The sequence below is a fragment of the Camelus ferus genome, chromosome X (genome assembly GCF_009834535.1).
Source record: "Camelus ferus isolate YT-003-E chromosome X, BCGSAC_Cfer_1.0, whole genome shotgun sequence".
Lineage (NCBI taxonomy): Eukaryota > Metazoa > Chordata > Mammalia > Artiodactyla > Camelidae > Camelus > Camelus ferus.
This window is the reverse complement of record NC_045732.1, coordinates 50,848,946-50,859,789: the sequence shown is the minus strand read 5'-3', so window position 1 is coordinate 50,859,789 and position 10,844 is coordinate 50,848,946. Positions and strand designations below refer to the sequence as shown.

At 39.0% G+C, this 10,844-nt stretch overlaps 1 protein-coding gene across 1 annotated transcript in view; it reads left to right on the top strand.

Annotated features, from left to right (window-relative positions):
• Positions 1-2,427: 2,427 nt before the first annotated feature.
• CYSLTR1 (cysteinyl leukotriene receptor 1) overlaps positions 2,428-10,844 on the top strand; it is a gene marked incomplete at its 3' end in the record, with an annotated part of 32,743 nt that continues 24,326 nt past the window's right edge. Inside the window, exon 1 of the mRNA XM_032475413.1 lies at positions 2,428-2,657. The remainder of the gene's footprint in view (positions 2,658-10,844) is intronic.

The window sequence follows — 10,844 nt, the reverse complement described above, 5'->3', positions numbered from 1 at the left end:
CTTAGTGTGCCCTGGCCTCACCAGAAATGACAATCCAGGATTGCTTTATACCCATGGGTAGGCCCCAGGGCAAGAAGAGGGAAAGTGGTGACAATATTTCCACAGCTAAACTGTCAGTGAATGTATATGTGTGTATAGAACTAAACTATGAGTATAGTAACACTCTTTATCTACCTTTTCAATGTGCCTACTAGTATTGACTGTGGAACAATTTTGGTTCTGGAAGGAAAAAAATTATTCCTCTTAATTTTGTGGTGAAACAAATATATCTTGAGAAGCTCTCTTCCTCTATGACCTCAGTACTTCATCTGTAATACGAAAGAGTTGGACTAGATTTATTTGACAACCAAACAAGGCAATGAGTTAACATCTGGAGAAACAATGATTAATCAAACCTGTCATATCCTCAGCAACTCAACTTAATAAAAAGTCAAAACAAAGTGATTTTTCAAAGACTTTTCAGCTCTGTAAGTCCACATAAGCTACGAATCCTTTGGCTCATAGTTAATATGTGAATGTTGGATGACTGAAAATCCTTTAACCTTCAACCCAAGTCTTACTTATTAAGATGGAGTCCCCATCCAACTACAGGTTATTCACCCTCTCCCTCACCATCCCCTTCTTGGTCCTCTCCATCCCAGTAATAAAGTAATAATTGAAAAATTCTGGGGAAAATAGAAAGAGTAGAGCAAGGGCAGCAAAGAGATATCAGTCTGACACTTCACCATTTCCTGAAATGACAGAAAATGTGAGGGAAAGTATGTAAAAGACATACATACATAAAGACAGAAAGCAAAAGAAACGATAGAAGGGTGAGGAAAGAAGATAAGGAATCTGCTGTCAATTATAACAAACATGGCATAAATTGATGCAACTGTACAAGGCAAAGTCACAATTGGGGATGGGTTGAGCACCGCCTTTCCTATCCAGGAAGCAGAGAAACATCTAAGGAAAGAAATGAGTAGAAGAGGACATGGAAGCATCACAGGGCATCCCCTCTTTGTCACAGCGCTTGTGATGCCATCTTGAAACTCAAAGATTTAGCCACTTTCTCTTTTCTTCCTTACCTGAGTATGCACTACCCTTCCACCATAGCTCAAAATGGTTTTAACAGTCTAGACTGGAAGGGAAGTAATAATTCATCCTGTCTGCCTTATGAACTTTCCCCTAGATCTCTGGGGAATTTAAGCTCAGTTGAAGAAATTCTAGTTATAATATTACTTAAGTTAGTAAAAATTCCCAGGGAAGAATTAAATAATCTGATCTGGGATCCAAATGTTATCTTTCTCTTTAACTTGGTTGAATGGCTTTTTCCTCCAACCACTACCACAGTCAAGAATTTTATGAAAGATGATGAAGATTTCAGAAGGCTTAGAGCCCTGACCCCAGATTGGCTGTGAGATAATTCTGGTACCTACAGATGCAAAATTTGAGTAAACGGCCTTGTTCCTGCAGCAGGTAGTGGGCCAGAGGGCTGTTGCTGGACTCATGTTTTACTGAGGCTACCAAATTGGTTATCAGTTACAGGTTTATGTTTAAAAAGTGTTAGTATGAACATATTTATGTCCATCCCCATATGAACCATCTTAATATAGCTCAATATAATTGATGTAACCAACCCACATCAGGGTATCATTATACCTTTGGTTTATAACATCAAGGTGCTGCCCCAAGTTCCAACCAGCATGTAACAGACTGTCATGTCCTTAGTCTCCAGAAGTCAGACAGAGCATCCCAAAGCTCCAGCACCCTAGAGCCCAGCCAAAACTCAAGAGCATTTACCTGGCTTCTAAATTACTAACAGAGGACCATTGACAGCAAACCCAGTCATTCTAGACCATTCTCAGTGTGACAGGAGAAAAAAAATGCTTTTAATCCAAAGAAAGTAATTTATTGCTGTGGGGATTTAGGGAAACAAAACTCAAACTAATAAATTATTTTTCAGGAGATAAGGCACTAGAAAGGAAAAGGCTTCTTAGAATGTGGATAGAACCACAAGTATCAGAGATTGAGAGAGAGAGAGAGATGTAAAATTTATCTTGCCTAAGATCAAGTTCCACATAATGGCAGTTAGATTAGCATATACTGGTAGGATTATCTTTCTCCGCCTACAAATAGTCTAACCACTTTCAAATCATAAAAATCAGAGAGAAGTAAACTAGATGAAGTATACTCCTTCCTGCTTCCCATCTCAGAGCAGCTGTGGGATTTCCTGAGGATTGAACAGCTGGAGCTAGTGTTAAAAGCTCATTTATACACACAAAAACCTACAAGTCTCCAGTTTCTATTCTTCCTCCCTCCCTCTGCCTTCCGCTCCCCCACTTTGAACTCCGAACTGAGGCGTGCTTTAAACAGTTTGAGGACTAATCTGAAAGAGGAAGAAGAATCTGTATACATTGGCAAGCATAAGTGCCCTGCCCTCTCTCCTCTTAAAAATTGCAACAACTCATCTTTTCAAAGAAGCTTGCCTAAAGAGCAGGCACGCTGTGAGTGGCATGAACTTTCAGGGCCCTCCAGGGTATTCAGATTCACTGTACAGCTCACCAACGACGATTAAATTTCCAAGGGACAAGTAGATTGGATTTAATGAAGACTTGGAGCTTGCTTCTGAGAGTGAATGCAAAAGGACTCTAGCCCGTCAAACTTGAAGTTAGCAGGTAAGGAGATTCAATGTTTCAGTGCTAGGACCAGAACAGTATATAGCAAAATTCTGCTGATAGTGAATTTTTTTTTCTAACTAAAAACATTTTCTATGATTCTAAATGGAGAAACAAAGGTGAAAGGAGAACAACTTTAGAATGAGAGTTGCAAGGAAGAAGAAGTCCTGGGTCAGCCTACTCTGTTCCCCATTTCTTTTTTTTTTTAACATTTTTTATTAATTTATAATCATTTTACAATGACATGTCCAATTCCAGTGTTCAGCACAATTTTTCAGCCATACATGGACATATACACACTCATTGTCACATTTTTTTCTCTGTGAGCTACCATAATGCTTTGTGAAAATTTCCCTGTGCTATACAGAATAATCTTGTTTATCTATTCTACAATTGTGAAATCCCAGTCTATCCCTTCCCAAACTCTGCCCCCCTGGCAACCACAAGTCTGTATTCTCTTTCTATGAGTCTATTACTGTCCTGTATTTACGCTTTGATTTTGTTTGTTTGTTTGTTTCTTTGTTTTTTAGATTGCAAATATGAGCGCTCTCCTATGGTATTTTTCTTTCTCTTTCTGGCTTACTTCACTTAGAAGGACATTTTCCAGGAGCATCAATGTTGCTGCAAATGGCTTTATGTTGTCAGTTTTTATGCCTGAGTAGTATTCCATTGTGTAAATATACAACCACTTCATTATCCAGTCACCTGTTGATGGACATTTAGGCTGTTTCCATGTTTTGGCTATTGTAAATATTGCTGCTATGAATATTGGGGTGCAGGTGTCATCCTGAAGTAGATTTCCTTCTGGATACAAGCCCAAGAGTGGGATTCCTGGGTCATATGGTAAGTCTATTCCTAGTCTTTTGAGGAATCTCCACACTGTTTTCCATAGTGGCTGCACCAAACTGCATTCCCACCAGCAGCGTAGGAGGGTTCCCCTTCCTCCACAGCCTCTCCAGCATTTGTCATTTGTGGATTTTTGAACGATGGCCAGTGTGACTGGTGTGAGGTGATACCTCATTGTAGTTTTGATTAGCATTTCTCTGATAATTAGTGATATTGAGCATTTTTTCATGTGTCTTTTGATCATTTGTATGTCTTCCTTGGAGAACTGCTTGTTTAGATCTTCTGCCCATTTTTGGATTGGGTTGTTTATTTTTTTCTTATTGAGTCATATGAACTATTTATATATTCTGGAGATCAAGCATTTGTCTGTTTCATTTGCAAAAATTTTCTCCCACTCCATAGGTTTTCTTCTTGTTTTATTTCTGGTTTCCTTTGCTGTGCAGAAGCTTGTAAGTTTCATTAGGTCCCATTTGTTTATTCTTGCTTTTATTTCTCGTAGGAGAAAATTTTTGAAATGTATGACAGATAATGTTTTGCCTATGTTTTCCTCTAGGAGGTTTATTGTATCTTGTCTTATGTTTAAGTCTTTAATCCATTTTGAGTTGATTTTTGTATATGGTGTAAGGGAGTGTTCTAGCTTCATTGTTTTACATGCAGCTGTCCAGTTTTCCCAACACCATTTGCTGAAGAGACTGTCTTTATTCCATTGTATATTCTTGCCTCCTTTGTCGACGATGAGTTGACCAAAAGTTTGTGGGTTCATTTCTGGGCTCTCTATTCTGTTCCATTGGTCTATATGTCTGTTTTTGTACCAATACCAAACTGTCTTGATGACTGTAGCTCTAGAGTACTGTCTGAAGTCTGGGAGAGTTATTCCTCCAGACTCATTCTTTTTCTCCAGTAATGTTTTGGCAATTCTAGATCTTTGACAGTTCCATATAAATTTTATTATGATTGGCTCTAGTTCTGTGAAATCTGTCCTGGGTAATTTGATAGGGATTGCATTAAATCTGTAGATTGCCTTGGGCAGTGTGACCATCTTAACAATATTGATTCTTCCAATCAAAGGGCATGGGATATCTTTCCATTTTTTTAAGTCTTCCTAATTTCCTTCATCAATGGTTTATAGTTTTCTCTGTATAATACTTTCACCTCCTTGGTTAGATTTATTCCTAGATATTTTATTACTTTGGGTGCTATTTAAAAGGGGATTGTTTCTTTACTTTCTTTTTATGTTGCTTCATCAATAGTGTAAAGAAATGCAACTGATTTTTGAACATTAAACTTGTAACCTGCTACCACGCTGAATTCTTCAATCAGCTCTAGTAGCTTTTGTGTGGACCTTTTAGGGTTTTCTATATATGGTAACATGTCATCGGCATATAATGACACTTTTACCTCTTCTTTTCCAATTTGGATCCCTTTTATTTCTTTCTCTTGCCTGATTGCTGTGGCTAGGACTTCCAGGACTATGTTGAATAGGAGTGGTGATAGTGGGCATCCTTGTCTTCTCCCAGATTTTATTGGGAAACTTTTGAGATTTTCACCGTTGAGTACTATGCTGGCTGTAGGTTTGTCATATATAGCTTTTATTATTTTGAGATATGTTCCCTCTATATCCACTTTGGTGAGAATTTTTATCATAAATGGGTGTTGAATTTTATCAAGTGCTTTTTCTGCATCGATTGAGATGATCATGTGGTTTTTGTCCTTTCTCTTGATGATGTGATTTATTATATTGATTGATTTGCGTATGTTGAACCAGACTTTTGTCTCTGGGATGAACCCCCCCTTGGTCATGATGTATAATCTTTTTTATGTGTTGGTGGATTCTTTTTGCTAAAATTTTGGTGAGGATTTTGGCGTCTATGTTCATCAGTGATATTGGCCTATAATTCTCTTTTTTTGTAGTGTCTTTGCCTGGTTTTGGTATCAGGGTGATGGTGGCTTCATAGAATGAGTTTGGGAGTATTCCGTCCTTTTCAATCGTCTGGAAGAGTTTGAGAAGGACTGGTATGAGTTCTTCTTTGTATGTTTGGTAGAATTCCCCGGTGAAGCCATTCAGTCCTGGACTTTTATTTGTAGGGAGGTTTTTAATTGCTATTTGTATTTCCTTTCTAGTGATCGGATTGTTCAAGTGTTCAGATTCTTCTTGATTCAGTTTTGGTGGACAGTATGTTTCCAGAAACTTGTCCATCTCCTTTAGATAATCCAGTTTGGTTCCATATAGTTTTTCATAATATTCTCGTATGATATTCTGTATTTCTATTTTGTTTCCATTTTCCTTTCTTATTTTGCTAATTTGTGCTCTCTGTTTTTTCTTCTTTGTGAGTTTGGCCAGAGGTTTGTCGATTTCATGAACTTTTTCAAAAAACCAGCTTTTGGCTTGGTTGATTTTTTCTATAGTCTTGTTAATCTCTATTGTATTTAATTCCTCTCTGATCTTTATTATTTCCTTCCTTCTGCCGCGTTTTGGGGCTTTTTGTTCTTCTTTTTCTAATTCATTCAGGTGGTGGGTTAAATTGTTTATTTGAGATTGTTCTTCTTTTTTGAGGAAGGCCTGTATCGCTATAAACTTCCCTCTTATCACTGCCTTTGCTGTGTCCCATAGGTTTTGAGTGGTTGTGCTTCCATTATCATTTGTCTCAAGGTATTTTTTAATTTCAGCTTTGATTTCCTCATTGACCCATTGTTTCTCAGTAACATATTGTTTAATCTCCATGCTTTCCTTTTTTTCTCCTTTGTTTCTCTGTTATTAATTTCCAGTTTCATGGTATTGTGGTCAGTAAAGATGCTTGAGATAATTTCTATCTTCTTAAAATTGTTGAGGTTTCTTTTGTGCCCAAGTACATGATCAATCCTGGAAAATGTTCCATGTGCACTTGAAAAGAAAGTATATCCTATTTTGGGGGTTGTGATGCTCTGAAAATATCCACCAAATCTAGTTTTTCTATTGTATTATTTAATTTCTCTATTGCCTTGTTTATTATCTGTCTGGAAGATCTGTCTAGTGATGTTAATGCAGTGTTAAAATCTCCAACTATGATTGTATTCCCATCAATATCCCCCTTTATCTCTGTTAGTAATTGTTCTATGTACGTAGGTGCTCCTATATTGGGTGCATATATATTAACGTGTGTAATGTCCTCATCTTGTATCACTCCTTTAATCATTATAAAATGTCCTTCTTTATCTTTATGGCCTTTGTTTTAAAGTCTATTTTGTCTGAAATCAGTACTGCAACACCTGCTTTTTTGGCTTTTCCATTTGCATGGAATATCATTTTCACTCCTTTCACTCTCATTCTATATGTGTCCTTCTCCCTAAAGTGGGTCTCTTGTATGCAGCATATTGAAGGTTCTTCCTTTATTATACAGTCTGCCACTCTGTGTCTTTTGTCTGGAGCAGTTAGTCCAATAACATTTACAGTAATTAATGATAGATGTGTGTTTATTGCCATTTTGAACTTATCTTTGCAGTTGAATTGGTATATCCTCTTTGTTCCTTTCTTCTTCCTTTTGTGGTTTGGTAATTTTCCTTTGTATTATCAGTAATTTATTTAGTGTTTGTGATTCCCTTGTAAGTTTTTGGCTTGTGGTTACCCCTTTTCGTAAATCTATTAGCCCATTACTATAACTATTTTTATTAAACTGATAGTAACATGATCTCAAACCCATCCTACCATTAAAAAAATTTTAAAAAGAAAGAAAAAAATATTTTATATTTCCCTGCCTCGCTCTCCCACTCTCAGTGATTTGTATGTCTTCTTTTATAATTTCGTATTTATTTTATTTGTAATTCATGAGTTATCACCTTTCCAGTTATGAGTTTCTCATTTCTGTAGCATCCTGCTGCTTTTCTATTTAGAATACACCTTTCAATATTTCTTTTCGCTTGGGTTTAGTGTTGCTAAACTCCTGCTGCTTTTTCTTGTTTGTGAAATTCTTTATTTCTCCTTCTATCCTAAAGGATAGCCTTGCTGGATAAATTATCCTAGGCTACATCTTTTTTTTCATTCAGGACTTTGAATATATCTTGCCACTCCCTTCTGGACTGTAGTGTTGGTGTAGATTAATCAGCTGAGAGCCTTATGGGGGTTCCCTTGTAACTTACTCTTTCCTTTTCTCTTGCTGCCCTTAGGATCATTTCTTTATCCTTCACTCTGGCCATCTTGATTATGATATGTCTTGGTGTGGGTCTGTTTGGGTTCTTCCTGTTTGGGACCCTCTGAGCTTCCTGTACTTGGATATCTGATTCCTTCTTTAAGTTTGGGAAATTTTCATTCATGATTTCTTCAAAAATCTTTTCAATCCCCTTTGATCTTTCTTCCCCTCTGGGACCCCTATTATGCGAAGTTTGGGATGCTTTATATTATTCCATAGGTCCCTTATGCTATTTTCATTATTTTTTATTTGTTTATCTTGCAGTTGTTCTGATTGGGTGCTTTCTGTTGTCCTGTCTTCTAAGTCACTAATTCATTCCTCTGCATTATCTTGTCAGCTTTGCACAGCTATTAGATCATTCCTCATCTCTGTCAATGAGTTTACCCATTCTACTTGGCTCTTCTTTATAGATTCCATTTCATTTTTGACACATTTTATATCTCTAAACACTATCTCTTTTAATTCCTTCAGCACTTTGATCACTCCTTTTTTGAAATCTTGATCTAGTATGCTATTGATATTTATTTCATTGATCTTTCTTTCAGGGGATTTCTCTTGTTCTTTTAATTGGGAAATGTTTCTCTGCTTCTTCATCTTCCTCATACCTCTCTGGCACTGTGGTTTATGGAGTATCAGTTGTCTATTTTGGTCCTTAAGGAGTTTATCTATCTAATGCCTATTTAGGAATAAGACTTAGGAAAAAAAGAAAAAATAAGAGAGAGAGAGAAAGAATTTTAAAAGAAGGGAGAAAGAAGGTTTGAAAACTGTGTATAATGAATAATAGAAGAGCGAGTTGAAGCAGAATATCAATCGAGTTGAGACATCCTTTTAAATCCTTTAAAAAAAAGGGGGGGGGAAGATGAAAATATGTATTTGAAACCTGTGTCTAATCAATAACAGGACATCAAAACCCAAGAGAAATAGAAATGAATTAAGAAGTAAAAATTAAGAGGGTAATAGAAAATAGAACAGGTAAAAACAGATTTTAAAAAAAGGGGGGGTGTCATTGTTCTCCTGGAGTCTGTGTGCTTTTAATGTGAAATCTTTCTGTCTTCGTCTTGTTTTGGAAGCTCAGCTTGCTGTTTCCAGAGGCCCTCCGTTGGCGCCCTCTTCTGTGCTGCTCCCAGCACCTGTCTGCAAGCAGATCGCGCCTCCTCCCAACACTGGGTCAGGTGCAGCTCTCCTTTGCTGTGGGCAGGCGGGTCACTGTCCCTCCCGATGCCGCAGTCAGATGTTGCAGACTGGCCAGGTAGGAGGGCGGGTCGCACCCCCTCTCAGCACTGTGGTCAGGGGCTGCGTTCCTGCGCGTAAGGCGGGGGCCGCCCTCCCTCTCCTGGCGCCGGTAGCTCCGCTGCTGTGTGCGGCTGCGTGCTCCACCTTTGGTCGGCGCTCCGCAGGTGGGCTTGGGAAAGACTGAGGAACAGCCCTGTCCCTGCTCCGGACCAAAACTCAGCTCCTTGTTTGTCTTTGCAGAGCAAGTTCTCTGAGGGACCAGGATGGAAGGATCCTATCTGCCTTGGGCTGTAGACAAGTCTCAGTCTGGCCTTTGAGGCTGCTAAGTCCTTCGGTGCAGATACAGGTTTCACCCCCACCCCCGCCTGGATGCTAAGCGCCAGAGGATATGGTGGCTGTGCCTGAGCCCTGCCTCTCTTCCCCTGAAAACTTTCCAAGGGTTTTCAGAGATGGGGGTATGCACCCTTCCCCCCAGGGCACATCAAGCGTGTTGTTTTATGGAGGGCCCAAGTTGTTCTGCCCTGTGCACCCACAGCCACGGCGCGCAGCCCCTTGCGTTCCCCCGGGGCTGCCTCCGTGCAGCCACTTCCATCTTCCGCCCGGTTTGTGCAGCCTGGCCCTGCCCGCGGCTGCCGGCCTGCATCTCAGGCTGGGTGTCGGGGGGACCCTCTGTGCCCGTTTAACTTAGTTCTGTTAGTCAAGGGCTGCTCTGTACAGATCCGAGCCTTGGAGTGTCCTCCTCTGTCCCACTGGCCTCTTAGTTGGAGAGGGGAGACCCAGCGAATGAGCGCTAGTCCTCCTTTGCAGCTCCTTCCCCATGGGACCCGTCCCACTCTCCTTTGCCTTTTGTTCTTTCTTTTTTCCTTTTCTCCTACCAGATTTTTGGTGTCTTTATCTTTTGAAGAGGGCGATGTTCTGTCGGAGTTCCGCAGGTGCTCTGGTTGGCTGAGTGGGTCTGTGGATGTGAGTCTTGGTGCATTTGTGGGAGAGGATGAGCTGCGAGCGTCCTTCTACTCTGCCATCTTCTCTCTTTGATAGTGGATTTTAACAAAGTCCCAGGATTTTGGGAGTAGCTCATTTGCCTTGCCTGCTTTAAATAAGGCTGCTAGGATAAATTCTTTCTGCTTTATTTATTGGCCAGACATTTGATCTAATCATCCTGTCAACAAGTATTGTTCAGTGCTTCTGTTAAGGATTTAATGACCCAAAATACAGAGAGGACACTCCCCAAGCCTCCAGCACATTTTCAATCAAGTCAGAAACGTAAGGAATATTTTAAAAATCTATATTAAGATTTCAATGGAGTTTCTCTAATCTGTAGTAGCAGTTTCCTTCAACAAGGAAAGAAAATGTATAGTGACTGCTGAAGGTAAAACAACCAGTGAAGGATGATCTGAATTTTCACAAGGTAATTTCACATTCATTATCCCACTTGAATCTCTCAACATTCTACAATTAAGACAAGTGTTACTATCCCTGTTTTGCAAAAAAGGAAATAGACTCAAAGGGGTTAAGAAATTTTCTGGAAACGCACTGCACAACTAAAACTGGCAAGTTCTGACTACAGACTGGAAGTAGAAAGCTCTCACAACTATAAATGAATATGGGGAAATTGCATGATTTAGTAACTTAGACATATCTGATTTTCACCAGGTTTAAACACTCAACACTTCATAAATTTTTTAAACATTTTTTATTGATTTATAATCATTTTACAATGTTGTGTCAAATTGCAGTGTGAAGCACAATTTTTCAGTTATACATGAACATATATACATTCATTGTCACATTTTTTTCTCTGTGAGCTACCATAAGATCTTGTATATATTTCCCTGTGCTATACAGTATAATCTTGTTTATCTATTCTACATTTTGAAATCCCAGTCTATCCTTTCCCACCCCCTGCCCCCTTGGCAACCACAAGTTTGTATTCTATGTCTATGAG